This window comes from Meriones unguiculatus, chromosome 16 (genome assembly GCF_030254825.1).
Source record: "Meriones unguiculatus strain TT.TT164.6M chromosome 16, Bangor_MerUng_6.1, whole genome shotgun sequence".
Classification (NCBI taxonomy): Eukaryota; Metazoa; Chordata; class Mammalia; order Rodentia; family Muridae; genus Meriones; species Meriones unguiculatus.
Genome location: NC_083363.1, coordinates 25,246,825 through 25,266,776, shown reverse-complemented (window position 1 = coordinate 25,266,776; position 19,952 = coordinate 25,246,825). Strand labels below are relative to the sequence as shown.

General features: G+C 48.7%; 1 protein-coding gene across 1 annotated transcript in view; it reads right to left on the bottom strand.

Annotated features, from left to right (window-relative positions):
• Cdh23 (cadherin related 23) overlaps positions 1–19,952 on the bottom strand; it is a 372,523-nt gene that overhangs the window by 176,161 nt on the left and 176,410 nt on the right. The gene's annotated exons all lie outside the window — the stretch shown is intronic.

Sequence of the window (19,952 nt, the reverse complement as noted above, 5' to 3'; positions counted from 1 at the left end):
AGGCTTGTCAGGCAAGAGCCATTCTTTACCTGTTGAGCTATCTCATTGGCCCCGCTTCGTGCTTATTTTATAGTTCTATTCTATTCTAGTCTAGTCATTTTATCCTGACTTTCTATGGAAATGGTACAAGGGTTTGCTTTTTTTTTTAATGATGAATATGTTAAAACATAATTCAATTTAAAAAATATTCTAAGTACTTACCAAATTAAAGACACTTATTTAAACTACTCACAAAAATCATACATAAGCGTCTCTGGCCTCCTGCCAAGGCCCTGTAGCCTCTATGCTTCCCCTGCCAACCAGGTTTCCTGCGTCTGTGCTTCTGCACTGTGCCCACCCGGCTCCTCTCGGCTTCCCTGGGCTTCACACGTGTTCCTTCCTTCTCTGGTTTCTCATTTCCTGGCTTCCTCTCTGTTCTCATCTCCCATCCTCCCCACGCAGTCATCCTCTCCTACCCTTTTTACTTCAGGGGAGCCATGCGGTTGGACAAGCCAACTCTCCCTGTTCCACAGTCAGCAGTCCCTCTTCTGGCTTCTCTGTGTGACTCTCCTCTTCCTGCCCAGCCTATGAACTTCCAGAAGAGGAGGAGTTTTCATAACTGTCTGCTATGGGCACACATGCTGGCACATTCTGGCAGTAGGTTCCATATGGTACCTGTTCTTTAGGCCACCTGGGCCAGCCCTAGGAGTCTACTGTCTATTCTTTATGCCCCTGCAGCCAGGTTGTTGTCCTCACTAACCAGTTGGCTCATTCATTCACAGACCTGCTGTATCCATTCACAATTCTACAGTTCCTAGGATATAGACCATCCTGTGGCTAGGCCTGAGCTTGGCACTGTAGGCTCAGGTATCTACAAGCCAGGAAGTTAGGTTGAATGAAGTTGCTAGCCTGGAGGGAACTCACACCACTCTTCCCCTAATCAGGCCTCTGAGGTCACTCACAGCAGGTGGCACAGTTCACAGATGGGAAGGCTGAAGAGGGAAAGCAACTTGGGAGAGGAACACTGATGCTCCTGTGTGGTCCTGGACCACTTACCTAACCCCTCTGTGCATCTACCTCGTGTAAGGATGAACTGAGGAGACATGCACCTTGGAACAACTGCTTGGTTGATGCTGACTTGAACAGGGTATGACAGAGCGAGCATGGACCATGCCTGGCTCCGAGTCAAGGGAAGAAGTAATACCCAAGCTTTCAATACACATGGCATCTAAAGTCACTATGGACGTCACGGTGCTTCCAGCTCTTCCCTGTCCCCACGCCAAGGGATCAACAGTGGAAAGTCTACGGAAGATAGTTTCTCCTTCTGTCTTTAAGGATACAGGACAGGGGTTGTGCCCAGCCTGCTCATGCAGTCAGTCAGGAGTCCCTCCTGTTCTCTCACCTGCAGGACTGGCGTTATGCTGCTTTGGAATTTGGACTTCAGCTCTGCAGGTGTATTCCCACATGTCCCTGCCAGAGGCATCTCCCACACTGCAGACTGATGGGTGTGGTTGTGTTTATATAAATAAAGAGGACAGGATATGAGGAGGCACAGATCATGGCTATCCCGGGGAGTTTGCTATAGAAAATGAGGGGTTGTGTACTCTCATTTGTTCACTGATTCATTCATTCATAGTCCCTTTCGCACTCATTCACTCATAGGAGTGGTGGTTTCATTCATCCATTCATAGAACTGCATGCTCTTAATTCATTCTTTCTTGGCCTTTTTCAGCTTTGTCTTAGGGGCCTGTTTCTTGGAGAAGCAGTCCTTATCAGCACAATTGATCATAGCACAATTGATCAGACAGGACGGGGGTGGGATGAAGCCAGACTATATGGATCTTGGAGGGGCTTGTTCTCCCACCTCCCTCCCCAATTCACATAAGCCCTGGCATCCCATCCCCATGATCTGCTTCCCATCACTCCAGATTTTCATATCCATTTATTCTTTCCAATAAAAGAGCCTATGAAATGTTTAACTAAATGTGATCCAATTTTGATCTTTGCAAGATTTCACCATAAATCATTCAGAAACAAGAAGGCCCCTTGCTGAACAACTTGCTTAAGGTTTAGGTTGGGAAAATAGGGCTACTGAACCTGGAATGTTCAAATGTATCGCATCGTCTCGTACCTACTCACCTCCATTCATGTTCACACTGTCTTCTGAACCCCCAATCCCAGCACTTTCTCCAATCAGTCTACTGACAAAAACTGCTAACTGAGGCACACCCATAAGTTTGGGGACTTTCCCTTACACAATATTCAGATACACCTCCCCCCAACAGACACACGTACATGCACAGGCACAGGTACACACACACACACACACACACACACACACACACACACACGTGCACACTTTCATAGATCCTGATGATTATCTTCCAAGCTCCCAGCACCAGCAGGCAAAACCAGCTACACCCAGGGAACTGCCAAGGCCACCTGAGTGAGGCGCTCACTTGGCTGCTGCTACTGTTACCATGGTGACTGCAGCACTGGCTAGGATGCTTTGGGTCTTGGGCACTGACTTGAAGTGAGCCCTGTGTGGGAAAGGTCAAGGTCATGTTCAGTTAACTAGCTCACTCACTTACTTCATTCAGGGTCCTACCTGGGCAAGGTACAGGGTTATCTGCAAGTCTCCTGCAATCCTATCAGCAAGGATTGTCCTTTATGATTGTGTCACACTGTTGACAGAAGGAGCCCTCAGGGGCTCAGGCTCCATAGGAAAAGCAGCAGACTAGAGGAGGCTGCAGTCATGCACTCAGGAGGTTGACCAGAGTGGCTCAACTCAGTTCTACACTAGCTGTGTTACCTTAGCCAAGTTTCTTAGCAGATATGTGTCAATATTTCCTAGTCTGTAAAATGGAGAGAAGAGTCCTCACTGCTGAGGGTTGCTTGAGGTGTGATGAGTTAGGACAGTGCCTGGACTACTGGAAACATCCACAAATGCTGGCTGTCCATGGCATTAAGATGGCTGCTGTGGTCCCTGCTCAGTACTGGACACTATCCACTGGGACTTCTTGCCTGTTGCTGTTTGCTTAGTGGAGACGTATTGTAGATGGCAAGGCTATGTTTATAAGGCTCGTGTTTATAAGTTGGTTGCTGTGAGGAAGAAGTTTTGAACAAATGCCCAAAGTCCACTGAGCATCATGCCCCAGCTCTAGCCTCTGCTCCCACCATCATTTACTCCCAGGGGTTGTGAGCTCTGTACATGTGCACACACTCACACACATATGAATGTTTCTCTGCTGCTCTGAAAATCAATCTACCATAGTGATGCTTTGCATCCAAGTCCCAAGGAGTCCTAGAAGTCACATGTCACCTGTTTAGTCCACTGCTGAACAGGAAGTAAGCTGTCTTGTCAACAAGTGATGTCCTAAGTGTGGGGTACCCCTGGCATGTGTGAGGTTCTAGGGTGAAGGCAGGGTGCAGCCTGAGGAATCTGGACTCTGGTAACTGTCAATGTAAATATCACAAGAAAAGAATGGGTCACCACTGCCCCCCCCCGGCTTTCCTGGGGACAGCCACTCCTAGGAGCTTCAGAAATCAGAGAGGATGTGACTCATGTCTCTACATGGAGGAAAAGCTGTAGCAAGGAGACACAGACTTTGTTCCCCTGAGTCAAGCAGCGAGTGACCACTGCTTGGAGGTACCAAGCTATCTGCACTGTTATTACACATTGTTTACCACCACCGCCCCACTGCCCCATAAAGAGATACCTCACTGTTTTCGAGAGGAAGGAGGCTCAGGTGTGAAATATCTTACCCAAAGAAATTTCATGTGTGTACCTCTCTTCCCACAAGCATTAGGCCTACACACATCTGCAGCCACCTTTAGCCAGCTGTGTGTGATAGGGCAAAGACAAAGGCAAGGCACATAAGAAGCCATTATCATTATGCCAATGAAGCTGCTTTCAGGAGGCCCAGGAGACAAAAGCCCAGAACAGACATTTTCAAAGTGTGATACGCAAATGGCCAGTAAGTACATGGGAAAATAATGAGTGCCTCTGATGGTCAGGGAATGCAGGCACAGCCACAGATGGCTGCTACCTCACTCTAAGTAGAATGGCAGCTTTGAAAAAGACAGACAATACCAGGTGGTGATGAGGAAGTGGGGAGAAGGGAAACCCACACACACATAGGGGGGCATAGACCAATACAGTCACAATGGAAAACAATGTGATGGGCCCTTTCAAAAACTAAAGATAGAACTGCCGTAGAACCATACATACACCTGAAGGAGATGGGATTGGCATGTCCAAGAGATGACATTCCCTTGGCCAATGCAGCACTGCTCATAACAGCCAGGATATAGAATCAATCTGTGTCATCCACAGATGAGTGGATAAAGAAGGCATAGCATGATATACAATGAAATACTACACAGCCATAAAAAGACAAAATTCCATCAGGGGCAAGAACATGAATGGTCCTGAGGAGGGCGTGGCTATATCATGTGAATAAGATAGGCACAGAAAAAAAAAAAGTTGTGACTTGCGATTCTCTTGTAACCATCTGAGATGGAGTGTCTTCCTATGTGGCCTGATCCCCTCTCTCTGCCTCTTCCCTAGTCCAGCATTAGTTAGCACCCCCACCCCATCCCCAAACTGCATGGAATCTGTTATCTCCTCCCTCTTGGTCTGTGCCTTGGGGTTGAACACACACTCAGGTAGAGTCCAACAGCTGAGCATCCACCTACGGGATGAAAAAATGACCAAGGTGCCAAAGGCATGACTGCTATTTGTAAGGCCAAAGGGGCTGGGGTGCTTTCTGAGGCTCTCATCCACTCTCTGTCCCTCCAAGTGCAGTCGCCAAGCAGCTATAGCTTGAGTGGCCATAGCTTCTGAGAGCCATATACATCAAGATCCCAGTCATATGTGGAGTGTAGAAAAGTCTGACCCAGAATCAAATGTAGAACAGAGATTACCAGAGAAGGGAAGTCTGTGGGAGGGAACACAGGGAGAGGCTGGCCAATGGTACAAAGTCAGAGTGTTGGGAAGAATACACCATGCTATCCGAATGCCCAGAAGGTTGACTGCAGTTTAAAAAAAAAATGAAGTTGCATATTTCAAAACAGCCAGGGGAGGAAATTTTGAATATTCCTACCATGAAGAAATGGTAAGTGCTCAAGGTGGTGTATATGTTAATTTCCCCTGATTTGATGATGATTATTATCTGGGTTTATGCGTTGCAAAACATCTCACTGTATACCAAAAATATGTGTAATCTCTGTCAGTTAAAAATAAAAAAAAATGCTAAACATTGCTTCCTTGAAAGTTCTAGCTGAAATCCTCCATGATGTGACACAGTTTTACATAGCAGCAGAGTGTCTGCATGGTGGTGTCTTCCAGGTAGTTGGAGAGATGCCCCCTAGAGGAGATGGAGGGCCAAGGCTGGCCTTAAAGAGATGCCAACACCGTGGTGATGTGAGAGACATAGGATACTGGGGATTTAGGGCATGGCAGGGCTTATCTCTATGGCCCCACTGAGGACACTCAGAGGTACTTAGAAGATACCAGTGACTGTCAGAAAATGTAGGCTAGTCTCAAGTGTCATGTGCCCTGAGGCAAGAGGGGGTGGCATTGAGAAAGATACCAGTAGATACACAGAGGGACTCCATATCCAACCAAAGCCACTGATAGGGTCTTTGGGTGTCCCCACATAATGATTTTAAGATCAAAGAGAATGAGTTAGCCAGGGAAGGGGGAATAGTGAGAGATAGGTGTGAAAAAGACAGGCAAAAGTAGGGACAGTGGAGCTGGGTAGGGACCTCTGTGAGATTGCAGAAGGAAGGAAGGGTGGAAGGATAGAGGAATGACTGTGGCTCATTTGGGGTGATCCTCCTTGGCCCAGGGGAGTACCTTCCCTCTTTCCTCCCATTTTTCATAGGCTGGTGGCTTCCTTTTCGCCCCACACCAGCCTGCCCATACCAAATCTCATCAGCTCCTCATGCTATCCCTTATCTCGTCTACAGCATCTTGACCCACGCTGCCAGGTCTGGGTAAAAAGCAGTTTTGTGAGTGGCTGATGGAGCGTGTGGGAACACAGGCTGATGACTCTGAATTGCGTTGTCTGCTCAGCTGGCCTAACAGCCCTGCACCAGCTCTCTCAACTCACTTGTTCTTCTCTGAATTAAAGGAAAGCCCAAGGCCCCACCTTTCCTGAAACCTGTCAGCAGATCTCCAGAGCCAGCATGGCCTCCTATAGAAACTGAGGCTCTGAGCCCCAGACAGTCAGGCTAGCACACTCAGAACCGTCCAGGCACTTCCCTATGCTGGGGTATTCCTGGTTCTTGGCATTGTTCTTGATGGTTAGGTCTGTGGTGCCATGCTTCATCCCCTGGGGTTCCCAGAGAGATGCTCATTCCACATTTGTTGTTATTTTCCTCCCTCAGCAGTGATCAGAGAAAGGGGTGACCAAGGCTCAGAAGACAGGGTATCCCTGGGCTGAACCTCAGATCAGAAAAAAAGAAAAGTTGTGACTTGTGGTTCTCTTGTAATCATCTGAGATGGAGTGTCTTCCTATGTGGCCTGATCCCCTCTCTCTGCCTCTTCCCTAGTCCAGCATTAGTTAGCACCCCCACCCCATCCCCAAACTGCATGGGATCTGTTATCTCCTCTCTCTTGGTCTGTGCCTTGGGGTTGTTACATGGACACTCAGGTAGAGTCCAACAGCTGAGCATCCACCTACGGGATGAAAAAATGACCAAGGTGCCGAAGGCATGACTGCTACGCATGAGGTCAAAGGGGTTGGGGTGCTTTCTGAGGCTCTCATCCACTCTCTGTCCCTCCAAGTGCAGCCACCAAGCAGCTGTGTGAACGGCCGTAGCTGCTGAGCCCCTCCGCCCTGGGCAGCCTAACCTGCAGGCCCATTGCTGCCCACTGGAGCCCTATCATTCCGGCTGCTATAGAATTTTATCACTGTATAATGAAAACTGCAGGTCCTTCTGAGACACGGGCTTTGGGCAAGATAGCTTATGAATTAAAAATTGCTATTCATCCACCTGCTGACAAAAGGGGCTGAGGTCCTGTGTGGCACCGGGGCCGGGTGGTATTCAACAATTCCGTGACTAACATATGGCAAGCAGCGGTGTGGGTTATCCCTGCTGTCAGCCTGGGAGGGGAGCAGCTGATATCGTGCTACTCCTCCCAAAGTCCTGGGGTGGCAGTGGAAGACTCCCCCTTTCCAATGCCTTCCTTGAAGCCACCTGGAATAGGATCCTGATCTCAGCAAGTCTTGCTGGGGAGTTGAGGGGGGGATGCTGGCTTATGTGTATTTATGTCCCAGCTCAAATGTCACTTCATAATGTAGTCACCATCAGCCCACCTTTAAACAGCCCAACGCTTTTCTGTCATCTTATTGCTTTTAAAATGTTTCTTTATTGATCTCTTTTTTCTTTCTTTTTCCTTCTCTTTGTGAGTTTCTTCTTACTGTTTGTTTTTCTCACAGAAGGGTAGCCACTGAAGGTCAGGGACTAGTTAAATACTCAGCTGACATACAGTAGGTAATCAATAAATGCTTGCTTTGGGTCGATGGGGTGGGGACGACAAGTTTTTGCTATGTAGCCGAGCCTGACTTTGAACTTGCAATCCTTCTGTATACCATACCTGGCTCAGTAAATGATATGGGATACATGAATGAACAAGTGAATGAATGAATGACAAAAAGGTGAAGATTACACAATATTGAGGCCACTCACAGAGTCACCCATCATGAAGATGCCCAGGCCCTGGAGGGAGATCAACTAATTATAAGTTCTTGTCAGGACCATCATGCCTTCCTGATGTTCCCATGACATGGTGGCTGCTTGAACTGAGCCATGTCTGATAATTAGACTTATCATTGTGTATGGGGGGCAGAGCGGAGATGTGAGGTACGCCTGCTGGTTGCCCTTCCTCATCCAGGATGGCCATCAGATAAACGAACAGTACTCACCGTACTGAGACTACATACCTGACACTCATTCATGTGTCCACTAATGCAGGAAACACTAGGCTGGGCAGATGGGGGAGCCCAGCCTTGTCTGTTAGGTTTGCGGAGGGACAGCTTCGATGCTCCACCCACACTGTGTCTGGCTCCCTATGCACCAGGGGTCTTATAGACAGCACTTGAGGACATTTGTGTGGGGGACCCCTGTGACATTGACAGGCATCATGGCTTACACCAGAATTTCCCTTTTTGATGCAGCTGGGGGTGCTTCAAGGGAAAGAAGAATCATGGATTTCACAAATGAAGCCACCAATATACCGTAACGAAAACAGGAGCCAACCTAAGTGTCCAGTGAGAGGGGACTGCTTGAAGAAGACACAAAATTCAGTTAGGTGTTCAAAGGCGCTAGGGGAGGTATGTAACTTGAAAAGAGGCGTTTCAGACATGTGAAAAAGGGGCCTGTGACATACTTTTGCTTAAGGAAGACATGTGCAGAGAAAGGAGCAGCCCCCAACATGGTGCTAACATCACTGAGCTCTGAGGAGAGTGCTGGTCAGGGCTTCAGGACCACCGAGCCGCTGCGAGTGTCACACGCTGTTTCCACAGACAGCATCTTCCTAAAGTGACACAGTCACCAAAACACTGCAAAGGGCCCCTGGGGGCGGAATCCCCCTGCTTCAGAACTTCAGCTTTAGAATCACTCTTAACTTTTTTCTCAACTTATCTGAATGACATTTGCTTTAAAAGGGGAGTTGTTTTGAGCCCCTTTAAAAGTAATCCCAAAAGTTCTGTCATTAGACAGAGATGCTTGCGCACATCTTGAATGCAACAAGGACATTGAATTTCATACTTTGGAATGGCACTTTTTTACCTAGTACATAATATGCATGGTACCTGCAGATGAAAAGTCCCTGCTGTTTGATGGCATGTACCTCCAGCACCCATGCTGGTGTCAGAGGAGAGGGGCTCTGCAAGCTGATTTCTCCTGTCACTGTGCTCACAATTCCTGAATTTGATGTGGAGGGCAGGAACAGTCCTGCCTTGGCCCCTACTTCATCATCACCAAGTAAAGAGGAAAAGATGAGGCCTCTTGCCTTCCTGTGACTCACAGATGGTGGGGAGGAAGCAGGCCTGTTGAGCCCCTACTTCCACTCCAGCTGGGCTTGGGGGACAGAAAGTTCCTATAGCAGGAGGTGAGGGACAGAGTTACGTACTGCTGAGCTGAGTGAGAGCAGAGGGTGGGGGTGGGGAGTCAGGGGGTAGAGGAGGCTGTCACCAGCAAGCAGCAGTCTTGGAAGTGGTCTGGTTACTTTCTGATGGCAATGGGTACAAAGCAGTGTCCCCCAAGGAGGGGGTAGTCAGGATGGAAGCAGGAGGATCTGCTAGGGCTGGGGACAAGGCCTAGGGACAGTGAAAGAGGAGCACTGGTGAGGGACAGAGCATGCTGTTGGCCCACACGTGCCTGGCAAGGTTCAAAACATTGTACACATCTTTGTCAGTTACATTTTATGAACATTCCAGATGGAGGCAGGTCTCCATCCTTACTGTCTTGTCCCAGCCATGACTGTCATGTTCATGGCATAGAGAGATCACATGATTTCCTGAAGTCATACTGTGAGCAAATAGCAAGGCCACCCTGGGGGCATTTTTACCTGATCTGAGTGTGCAGTGCTTGGCCTGTGACAATATGCTCTGTCCCACTAGATCCTGAACTTTCTTCCATCAGGCAGATGCAGCCACCCCAACTACTGAATGAAGAAACTGATGCTCATTCAGGTGAGATGGCCTTCAAAGCACATGGCAACGGAGGGACACACTAGGCTCACTGAAATTTAAACAGTTCTGCTGGCTGGCAGGTGGGATATTCCCTGCTAATCATGGAGAGGAGTCAGGTGTGAAGGAGAAAGGTCCTCTGCACTCCTTGCTCCTCTGATGAAGGTAAGCAGGATACTCCTGCTTCTCTCAGCTGGGGTCCCTCCTGGGGCCATAGCGAGAGTCACACCCCCCAGAGGCTATGCGCTTGCTCCCTCTGCCTCAGACCCTCATAACTCTCCCATAGCCTTGTGCCCTGGACAGGTCTGGCTTTAGGGAGATTTACTGCTCAGATAAAGCCATCTCAGATAAAGCATAAGCAGCACTTGCTTTTGATGATCTGAAAGGCCTTGCCCTGGAGGGCGGAGGGGAGGAGGGGTGAGAGGAGGGGCTGCATTTATGAAAACAAACAGGACCCTGAGCAGATACCCAAGGAGACAACAGCTTTAGAGGGGATCATGCTGTCTGTCACTCCAGCAGCCTTCCCCTAGTCCATTGGTGCCTCTCTTAGCCTGCAATGGGGATGTGGGAAAGGCATGGTAATGGCCTTGAAAACTGAACTTCTGAGAGAGCAGGGGTACCAGAGGCTACCCACTACCTAATGTGTGGGCACAGAACCGGGGCAGAAGAGGCATGGGGATCATTCTCAGAGCACCTGATGTGCAAGATTCCCGCTGAACCCCCAAAAGACAGGTACAAGTATAAAATGACTTACAAGGGACCGGGTGTGAGTGAACTTGGGGCCTGGATTCATGCTTTACAGCCTGTGGGCCTCTCAGAGCTTTGAAGGAGGGTGAGAGCCTTATTCACAGGGCCATTTGGTGGTTCAGTGAACAGGGATTGAAGATGCTTTACAGACTGTGAGGTGCTGAACCCACATCTGGTGTGAGCAAGTCAAAGACGGCAGGCACTGCTGCGTGGTGGTGGAGCACATCTTTAATCCCAGCACTGAGAGGGCAAAGGCAGATGGATCTCTGTAAGTTCAAAGCCAGCCTGCTCTACAGAGCAAGTTCCAGGACAGCCAGAGAAACCCTGTCTTGGATGGGGTGGGATAGTAGGCAGGAACCTTGGGCAGGAGAAACTGGACAGACTGTGATACACTGGAGTAGGGGACAAGGTGGTTGCAGTGCCCATTAGAGGGGCAACTGAGGCAACAGAATGAGGTGGTTTGCATCTCCCCCACCCTTGGAGCCTTAGTTTTCTAACTTGTCCACTAGAACTGGTATCACATTTGTCCCCAGAGTTGTCCGAGGGTCGGAAAAGGCACAGAGAAATGGCTTCCTGCCTTCCGTACCTCCGCCCTCCCCATTCTCTTCCCCAGAGAAGAGTGTGTCAGTGCCACTGGCTACACAATCCACCCCTCCCCCATCCTCTGAGGCTACAAGTTGTACAGTGAATGACTTTCAAATCTGCAGGAGGAGAATCCATCCACACACCTTGAGCTGGGTAATTTATGAATCAAATTGTGCTCTGTCAGGGCCCCACGGCCCAGAAATAGATGTGGTCAGATGAGGTTCAGGGAGCCAGGCCCAGAAACAGTTATCTTCATAGATGCCGGCCACCAGCTGGCAGAGCTGGATTCCAGCTGACCTTGAGACTCTCTGAGGGGCTGCAGAGTCCTCTCAGCTTCAGACATGCTTGAGGCTGAAGAGAGGACAGAGGTTTGCCCAGGCACCCAGGACAGCTGGTGACTCTGGGCAAGATGCTTAGGTTCCCTGGGCTCTAGAGCCTTCTCCTTATTTTTTTGTTTATTTGAGATAGGGTTTCTCTGTGTAGCCTTGGCTGTCCTGGAACTCATTCTGTAGACCAGCCAGGCTGGCTTTGAACTCACAGAGATCCATTTGCCTCTGCCTACCAAGTGCTGGAATTAAACACATGAAGGCATGCATCATCATTGCCCAGCTGTAAACAGGGCTTTTGGATGGCACAATTTGTTCAATGAATTCATATTCTCTCCCTTTCTCTGTCTCTCTCATGTCCCCTCCCCTCAGGCTTTCACATAGCCCAGGCTACCCTCAAACTTACTATGTAGCAAGGTGGCCCTTAAATTTCTGACTCTCCTCCCTCCACCTCCAGGGTGTTGGATTACAGGTGGGCATCATCACAGTCTCACAAAGTGCCAGGATCAAACTAAGCAAGCATTCTACCGACATCTCCAGCCCTAGTGGGTATTCAAATATCTGTTTCAGAAATTCTGTTTTAGTAGGAGCCCCACAGGCAGGGACCCAGCTCCCAATCTGGCATACTCAGAACACTAGGTGGCTCTCTGGGACTTTTCTACTTCTAACCTGTCGTGGCGGGTTCAGGCCTTTACCCAAGCATCCATAGGGCCTGTCTTCATGTTGCCCAGTCCCACCAGAACCAGGAAACCCCTTCAAAAGATCAGCAGATTCATATGGACCTGGTCGTCTGCACAAAAAACAATATTGTACTATCTGGGACAGGGTTTAAATCTTACTGTCACTCCTTCCCAGCTGTGTGGCTGAGGGTCAGTGACCTACCCTGTCTGGACTTCAGTTTCCTTGACTGTGGAGAGGGGAGGCCAGTCCTCATCTCCTGAGGCTGATGAAGGGATCAGAAGAGTTAATATAACTGACCAGTGAATATAACACCATTCAGCACAGAGGAACCTCTTAATCTACCATTATTTAAACTTCAGGATAAGAAAGAGATGACACACCTTGCTGTTGAATCACTGTTGAAGGAACTTGCCTATGGCATATGGCTTGCTGGGGGAGCTGGGATTTGAACCCACAACCTTTGCTACAAAAGGGGTCTGCCTTCTCCTACCCAACCTGGAAATTCACCAGGAAGGACACAGATAGGGCCTGTCCCCATGTGTGTTTGGGGTCTGTTCAGTGACTCATAGTATAAATAAAAGTGGTTGCTTCTGGTCCAGAATGATAAGGGGAAAAACAACAGACAGAGTGATGTTCAGACCCACCCAGTGATGAGGAAACATCAAAGGTCTTGGCTTCTTTTGACTATGCATACAAGAAAGGATGGGTAATTTGTCTACTGAGGAAGGAGCCTCTGTATGAAAGCAGGAAGGTCAGGGGTTGCCCAAAACTCTGATGCTAGGATGCTTGGATGGAACCATCATGCAAAGGTCCTAGGGTCAGCTCTAGGGAATGCTGGCCAGCTGTTATCACGGCAGGACTTCTCAGAGCATTATGACTTGCTAGGGCAAGGCTGTTAAGAGTTGATGTCTTTCCAAATGAACAGGCCAAAAAGTTCTTTTTTTGCGAAGCTGCTGGTCTGCAAAGATTTCTGAGGAGGCTGAAGATGTAAGAGGCCATTCCCTAGATGGGTCCCCCTGAGCAGCACCAAGTGTAAGAACCCATCAGCTTCATATTTTTCTTGGATCAGAGATAGGAAGTTACTTGGCTATAGCTACACAGCAAGGCAGAGACAGATCTGGGCCCACATGAGTAGACTCAAGTTTGAGGCAGAGGCCACAGGTCATATATGAATTCCAGACCAGGGGTGAGTCTCCTGGAAACTCTGGGGACTACACACACACAGACAAATGTTTTTCAATAGAAACATCAAGAATGTAGAAACACAAGAGACAGGAACAGTGGAGCTCAGTTAGCCACTGCCAAGTTCAGCCAGCATATATATTTTCTGGTCTTATTTATTTTAAGATTATCTCATCACCATCACTGTTTAATAGTATGATCAGACGAAATCACATTTCATCTTTATTGTATATCTTTGAGACAGGGTCTCATGTAGCCCATGCTGGTACTTGTAGTCGAGGATGACTCTAAGCTCCTGCTCCTCCTGCCTCCACTTCTCATGCGCTGGGATCACAGGTGCACACGACCACACCTGTTTTATATGGCACTAGAGATCAAAGCTGGGGCTTCATGCATGGCAAGCAAACCCTCATATTTGAATACTGTAGACAAAGGCTCAAAACACAAGCAGACACACCTGCATCCTACCATTCCTGGGGTGACTTGTGCTGTGAGATATGGTCCACATTAAAGTTGGGGTTTATTTTTGGAGCTATGCAATCATCTTGGGCTCCCCCTCAACCCCCAGAGGCCTCTGAGGACAGACTTGAACAAAGCAGACCTTTAACCTCTGCCATGTTTCATTGCTTAAGGAACAAAAGAGCAAAGAGGACCTGAAGCCAGTGCGGCTGTCCACACATCGCCAGTGGTGCATACGATGGTGTCTCAGGATATTTATTGGCCAGTGTTCCCTGTGAACTTGGCCTGCTTATGTGATGAGGGAGGGCCAGGGATCCTGGGCTTGTGCTAGACAGGGAGGAACAGGCAGCTATATACTTTGTCTTAACAGCCCTGCCCCAAATCACCCATGTCCTGCTTCAGGAGTCAGAGCCCTGGATGTCACAAGATTTCTCCAGCCCCTGGCTCAGTGCCTCAGGCCATGGAGACATTTGGGGAATACTTGATGAATGAGTCCAGCTAGGAGGGAAGGGACAGGCATCCCAAGATGCTCCCATCCCTGGCAGCAGACAACTTCTGCTGAGCAAGGGGGAACCAGGATGAACAGGGCCATCCTTCTGTTTCTGGCAGGGATGAACCTCAGCAACCGAAACGAGAGCATCTTCCTAAAGCCTCTGGCTATTCTTAACATAGAGGGACATGGAATGGAATTTAGGAGCCCTCCCAGTTTCAGGACCTTGAGCTTGCTTCTTTCTCTTGAGGTTGGCTATCAGGACTGGCCTTCTGGCAGGAGGACAGTTCTCTGGGCAGCTCCACATTGTGGTTCCAACAGCACCCTACTCTAAGTTCTGCGAACAGATACTCCTGGAGGGGAAAGGCCTCAAAGGACACTGCTGTAGAATTTTGTGGGTGGTTTTGCAAGCTCTAGAGTGGTGGTTCTTAACCTTCCTAATATTATGACATTTTAATAAAGTTCATCATAAAATTATTTTCATTGCTACTTCATAACTGCAATTTCGCTACTGTTATTAATCATAATGCAAATATCTGATATGCAGGATATCTGATATGTGACCCCCAAGGGAGTCACAACCTACAGGTTGAGAACTGCTGCTCTAGACCTACAGTGTCCACAGAAAAGGGCAAGTTTGTTTCCAGCTTGGAGAGGGAGCTCTGGCAGAGCTAGGGCCCACACAGCCCCAGGACAGGCTACAAGGTGAGACAGCAGGGTCCTCCAATCCCTTCAAAGACGTCAGCCTGGATATGCGCCAGTTCTGCCAGCCCTAACCTAGACAATGCCATCAGCAGCAACTCAGTAACTCAGTGTCCAGAAGATGGAAAACGACTTAGGGCTTCAATTACCAGGGGTTGGGTATGGGTGGCAGGAAGAAGCCAGCTATACCCACCATGCTTTGCCTTTGTTATTAGCTACTAAGTTGGTGAGGGTCATGCAGATGCCTCTCTCTCTCTCTCTCTCTCTCTCTCTCTCTCTCTCTCTCTCTCTGTGTGTGTGTGTGTGTGTGTGTGTGTGTGTGATATGAAGGGCAGAAGGAGCAGGGGGATCCTGGAACAAGGGGGTTGTTGAAGCAGCTAGAGAGACACCCAGACAGATAACCAACTGCAGAGCATGTAGGGATGTGGAAATACCCCGCTCTGGCCACCACTGGGGCCTCTCAGCTGGTTCTAGCTCATTCTACTGAGCAGTGTTCTGGGGATCACTTATTATCTCTGTAATATCTTTTCATATAAATGAAACAAAAGCCCAGCTCTCCCTTGACGGTAGGACCCTAAGTGATCAGCCTCTAGCCTCATTAAAACTATTTTTCTAACTTGTTTCCTAAATACATCCAGTTTGTCTTTGCCCCAGCACCTTTGCACAGTCATCATCTTCATTGTCACCCTTCCCACCCTGATGTCCCTCCTCCTGTCATTCAAATGCCACTGTATCATAGAGAACCCCAAGTGCCTCAGCTAAGCACTCCAGATCAGTCATTCTCCATCGTGTCCCCATTTTATCTCAATGGGTCGCTCACTGTCGTTGTCACAGCCTCAAATGATCTCACTACTAATCTGCTTGAATATTTCTTGGTCCTCCTGTCTGGATTTTAAGGAAAGCAGCTTTGCCTTCTTGTTCATGGCTCTGTCTCCAGCTGGAGCACGGGGATGTTTGATAAGTACCTACAAACCATCAGCTGACCCATGGGGATGTTTGATGAGTACCTACAAACCATCAGCTGACTCAAGGAATGGAGGCGGCAGAGGACATATACCTGCAATCCCAGCACCAGGGAGTCTGAGGCAGAGGGATCACCAGTTCTAGGCTACACAGTGAGACCTTGCCTCAAGAAACCCAAGGGGTGGGAGTGTAACTCAGTAGTAATAACTTGTCTAATATTTGCTCTGTAGTCAATGCCCAGCAATAAACACACACACACACACACACACACACACACACACACGCACGCACGCACGTACGCACGCACGCACGCACACACACACACAAGTCTACGTGTTAAGAGGATGACCACAGTGCCAACAAGGTAGTAGCAGAACTTATAAAACAGAGGCAACCATTCTAGTTAGTGCTGTGTCTCCTCTTCCTGAGGCTTGGAGAGCTAGTTTTCATCAGCTCTGGCAACACCTTCCCCTTCCTCACCTCTGGTGGAGCTCTGAGACTACACCGGGCCTCTGAGGCATCCCGGCCAGGATCTGCAGCTTCACCAAAGGGAAAGGTGGAGAGTGGGGAGAGAAGAAGTAGTGAAGTGCCCAGCTGGGAAGCAGGCTATCCCTGGTCCCCTTGCCCTCTGCTTTTCTGTCTGCAATTTGGGAGGGCTGGGTGTGAGGCCAGCTGGGTACTTACTAGCCCCTGGCAATGGGACAGAGAAGGGCCACAGCCCAGAGGAGCCCAGAGCCTGCTTCTCCCTTTATCACCCAGCCTGCAATCAATCTCCCCAGTGGAGGGGACTCCCCTAAATGAGCTCCAGTGTCCAGGGCCTGTGCTCCAGCAAGTGACTAGCTTTCCTGGGAGATGAAAGATGGCTCGGCTGTGTTCCCGGGACAGAGGCGATCTCCATAAATCTGCCAATGTGCTGGGATTACTTTGTGAATTAATTATCTGTCCTTCAAACAAAGACCTGACCTCAGCGACCGACTGAATGTCCCTAACCCAGGAGGAAGGAAGTTCTGGGTGGCTCAGAGACAGGGCTGGTGTGGGCAGGGCAAACCAGGCTTTCCCTATACGGCTCCCTCCTGCCCAGCACAGTCAGTCAGTCCCGTTCACATGGCCCTTCTTAGCCCACCCACGCAGGCCTCCTGATAGCTTCATAGGCTAACCTAGGACAATCCTAGACTCATCTTCTTTCCTGGTAACCCTGCCACTACCTGTTTCACAGCCAGTGGGCAGAATTGAGACTAGAAGCCAGCTCAGTGTCTACCAACTTATCATTCAGCTGACTCTGAGGGGTTTTCTTTGGTATTTTTGCTCTCTGGGTTGTATCTGTAAAATGGGAATAATGCAGGTACGATCTACACAGATAGGATTGTCTGACATTCCAGTGAGGCAAGAGGTGCTGAGAAAGACAAAGAGGCTTGAGACCATAAGAGAACTAGATTTTGTGGTGTCATCACATCTTCATCTAGTATGAGTCTATACATCATAGAACCTTTCTGACCTCAGTCTCCTCATCTATAGAATGGGGCATTCTGGGTTCTTATTGTAAAAATAAGATGGATGTCCTGTGAGATGGCTCAGCAGGTAAAGGTGCTTTCCACATAAGCCTGATGACATAAGTTCAATCCCTGGGATCCCCACAAGGTGGAAGGAGAAAGTAAACTACATGAAATTGTTCTCTGACATCCTTGGCACACACACAGATACATACAACTAAACACCACAGAGGGCCTCTCCTGACATCCTCTGTGGTACCTCCTGGACCTAATTATGGCAGAGAGAGGAGGAGGATGCTTTCAACCCATAGGGATTACACTATATGTGAGTTCAGCCAGGTCAGGGCACCCTTCTCAATGCCAGGTGTGCTTGGTAGCCCATCTGTTAAAAGTCAGTATTCATTTTAGCCACACAGAGCCAGCTTTATGTCAGTGGAACCCAACTGACAGTTCTGAGTTGCTGTGCCTTGGAGGCTGTATGGTCTCCGTTTTCCCGGCATAAACAAGAGAAGGTAAGGCCTTTACAATTACCATGGCATAGAGATGGTGGGGGTGGGGATGTGATGGAAAGTCCCTGGATGTGGGAGCAGGGGGCTTGGTCAGTTGCTGTCTGTACCATAGTCATCCTGAACCACCAGGCTGCCAGAACCCCCATGCCTCCATGCATCACTAGTTATGCAGGAAGTCAAGCATTGTTGGTTCAAGGTTGGGCAATTTTCGGGGAGGTCCCCGGCAGATGCCAAGCCCACGTGAGCCTCTCCTCTCTGGATGCAGAAGGTAGCATGTTTTGGATCTCAGCAATTCATGTCCCAAGATCTAGTGGATTGTAGTTTTCCAGGGGTTAACTAGCCACATGTCTGGAAGGAAGACAATGCAGTAACTAGGTGGCCATAACAGAGGTGGCGCTGTCCTGGATTCAGGGTGAAGGGGTGAGGCTCAGTGAGAAGTGCTACAACACTGATGGAGACAGAATGAGGAGCATGGGATCTCTAACCTGCTCATGTTAGTTAAGCAGGGAACTCAAGCTGTGCGGTCGGGGAAGACTTCCTGACGGGGGAATGTAAATAGAAGTCCTTGAGTCCTTGAGGAGGGAGGAACATAGGCTGGTGCAGAGCGTGGGCCAGGTAGAGTGACAAGGATGGCACAGGCTCCTCCCCGTTCCTCCAAGCACCCTACTTCAAAGTCACCTCTTCTCTGGGTACTTGTGGGTGATAATTCACAGAGTGCTTCCAGGCACGAGGCTTTGTCTATGCCTGGTTGAGCTGGACCTTTCAACTTCTGTTTGCAGAAGCCATCTATTGAGGTCCCACAGAAAGATGACCTCAGAGCCATGATTTGAAGCTGAACCTGTTTGATCCCAAATCTGTCCTTAGTGGTTATACCTCAGTGTCCCAATGCCAGAATCACTGCTCGGGGAGTCTCAGTCAGTCATTTGGCCTGGGAGAAGTACTTCCATTGCTCCAGGTGGGGTCAAGGCAGGAAGAGTGTCCATAGATCTGGACTTTTTGGACCATGTGCCCATTGAACAGCCAAAAGGTGAGGCCAGGGCTCTGGATTCTATAGATGTGGGATGAGAAAGAAACACAAGCAACTTCCCACTTGCCAAGGAGACAAGAAGGACATAAGATGCAGGCAAAGGTGGAGTTTGCTTTTTCAGGTATGCTGGGTCTCTGTTCACTTTTGAAACTACCCTCTACTACCCTATAAATATTTATTTTCTTTTTCTGTGTGTGTATGTGTATGTATACCCACATGCTTGCACATGTATGTATGTGAATGTGTGAGTGAGCATGTGGAGGCTCACAGTTGATGTTGGACATCATCTTTCCTACCTCTTTCACTTTGTTCATGGAGTCAGGGTCTCTCAATCAAACCCAGAACCTGCTAATCTCTCTAGCCAGCTTAGCTTGTCCTGGGGACCCCCGTGTTCACCTTCCAGGGCTAGAATTACAGATGGGCTACCAAGCCCACCTGGGATTTGTATATGTTGGGGGGGTGTCTAAACTGTAGTCCTCCTGCTTGCATAGAAAGCTTTTTAACTGCTGAACCACCTCCCCAGCTCCTCATTAGCCCAATCTAAATCCTTCCTCTGACATTTACTAGCAGGGTGGCCTGGGGCAAGTTACTTAGGTGCCCTGAGCTTGCTTACCTCATCTGTAAAGTGGGTGCATGGTAGCACCTCCCTCTTCCAGGTGCTGAGGAATAAGTGAATGGGCCCATGTGAGCTGCCTAGAGCTGGGCGGGTGCAAGGTCAAATGTTGGGAGAAGTCATTCCTGAAGGGTTTTACTTTTCACCGATGGCCCTGCTCCCTTCTCTATGACAAACACCCTGCTTCAACACCTTACTATGTACAGCTCTGAGTACGATGCATTCTCACTAAAAGACGTCACTCTGATTTCCCTCTTTTATCCCCTTTCTTGGAGGAATGAAATATCTCTTCCTATTTATTTTATGACTCAGTGCTTGGTTTTAAATATTTATATCTATTTTGCTGTAGGTACACCTATTAAGTAAAACCATAAGAAAGAGCTGACATTCAGCCATTTCTGACCTACAAAAGCAGTGATTTTATGTGCTTCCACCTAATAGCACATCGCTCCTCACTAATTTGGAATATCCTTTAGTGCAAGGCTTGGAAAACCATCT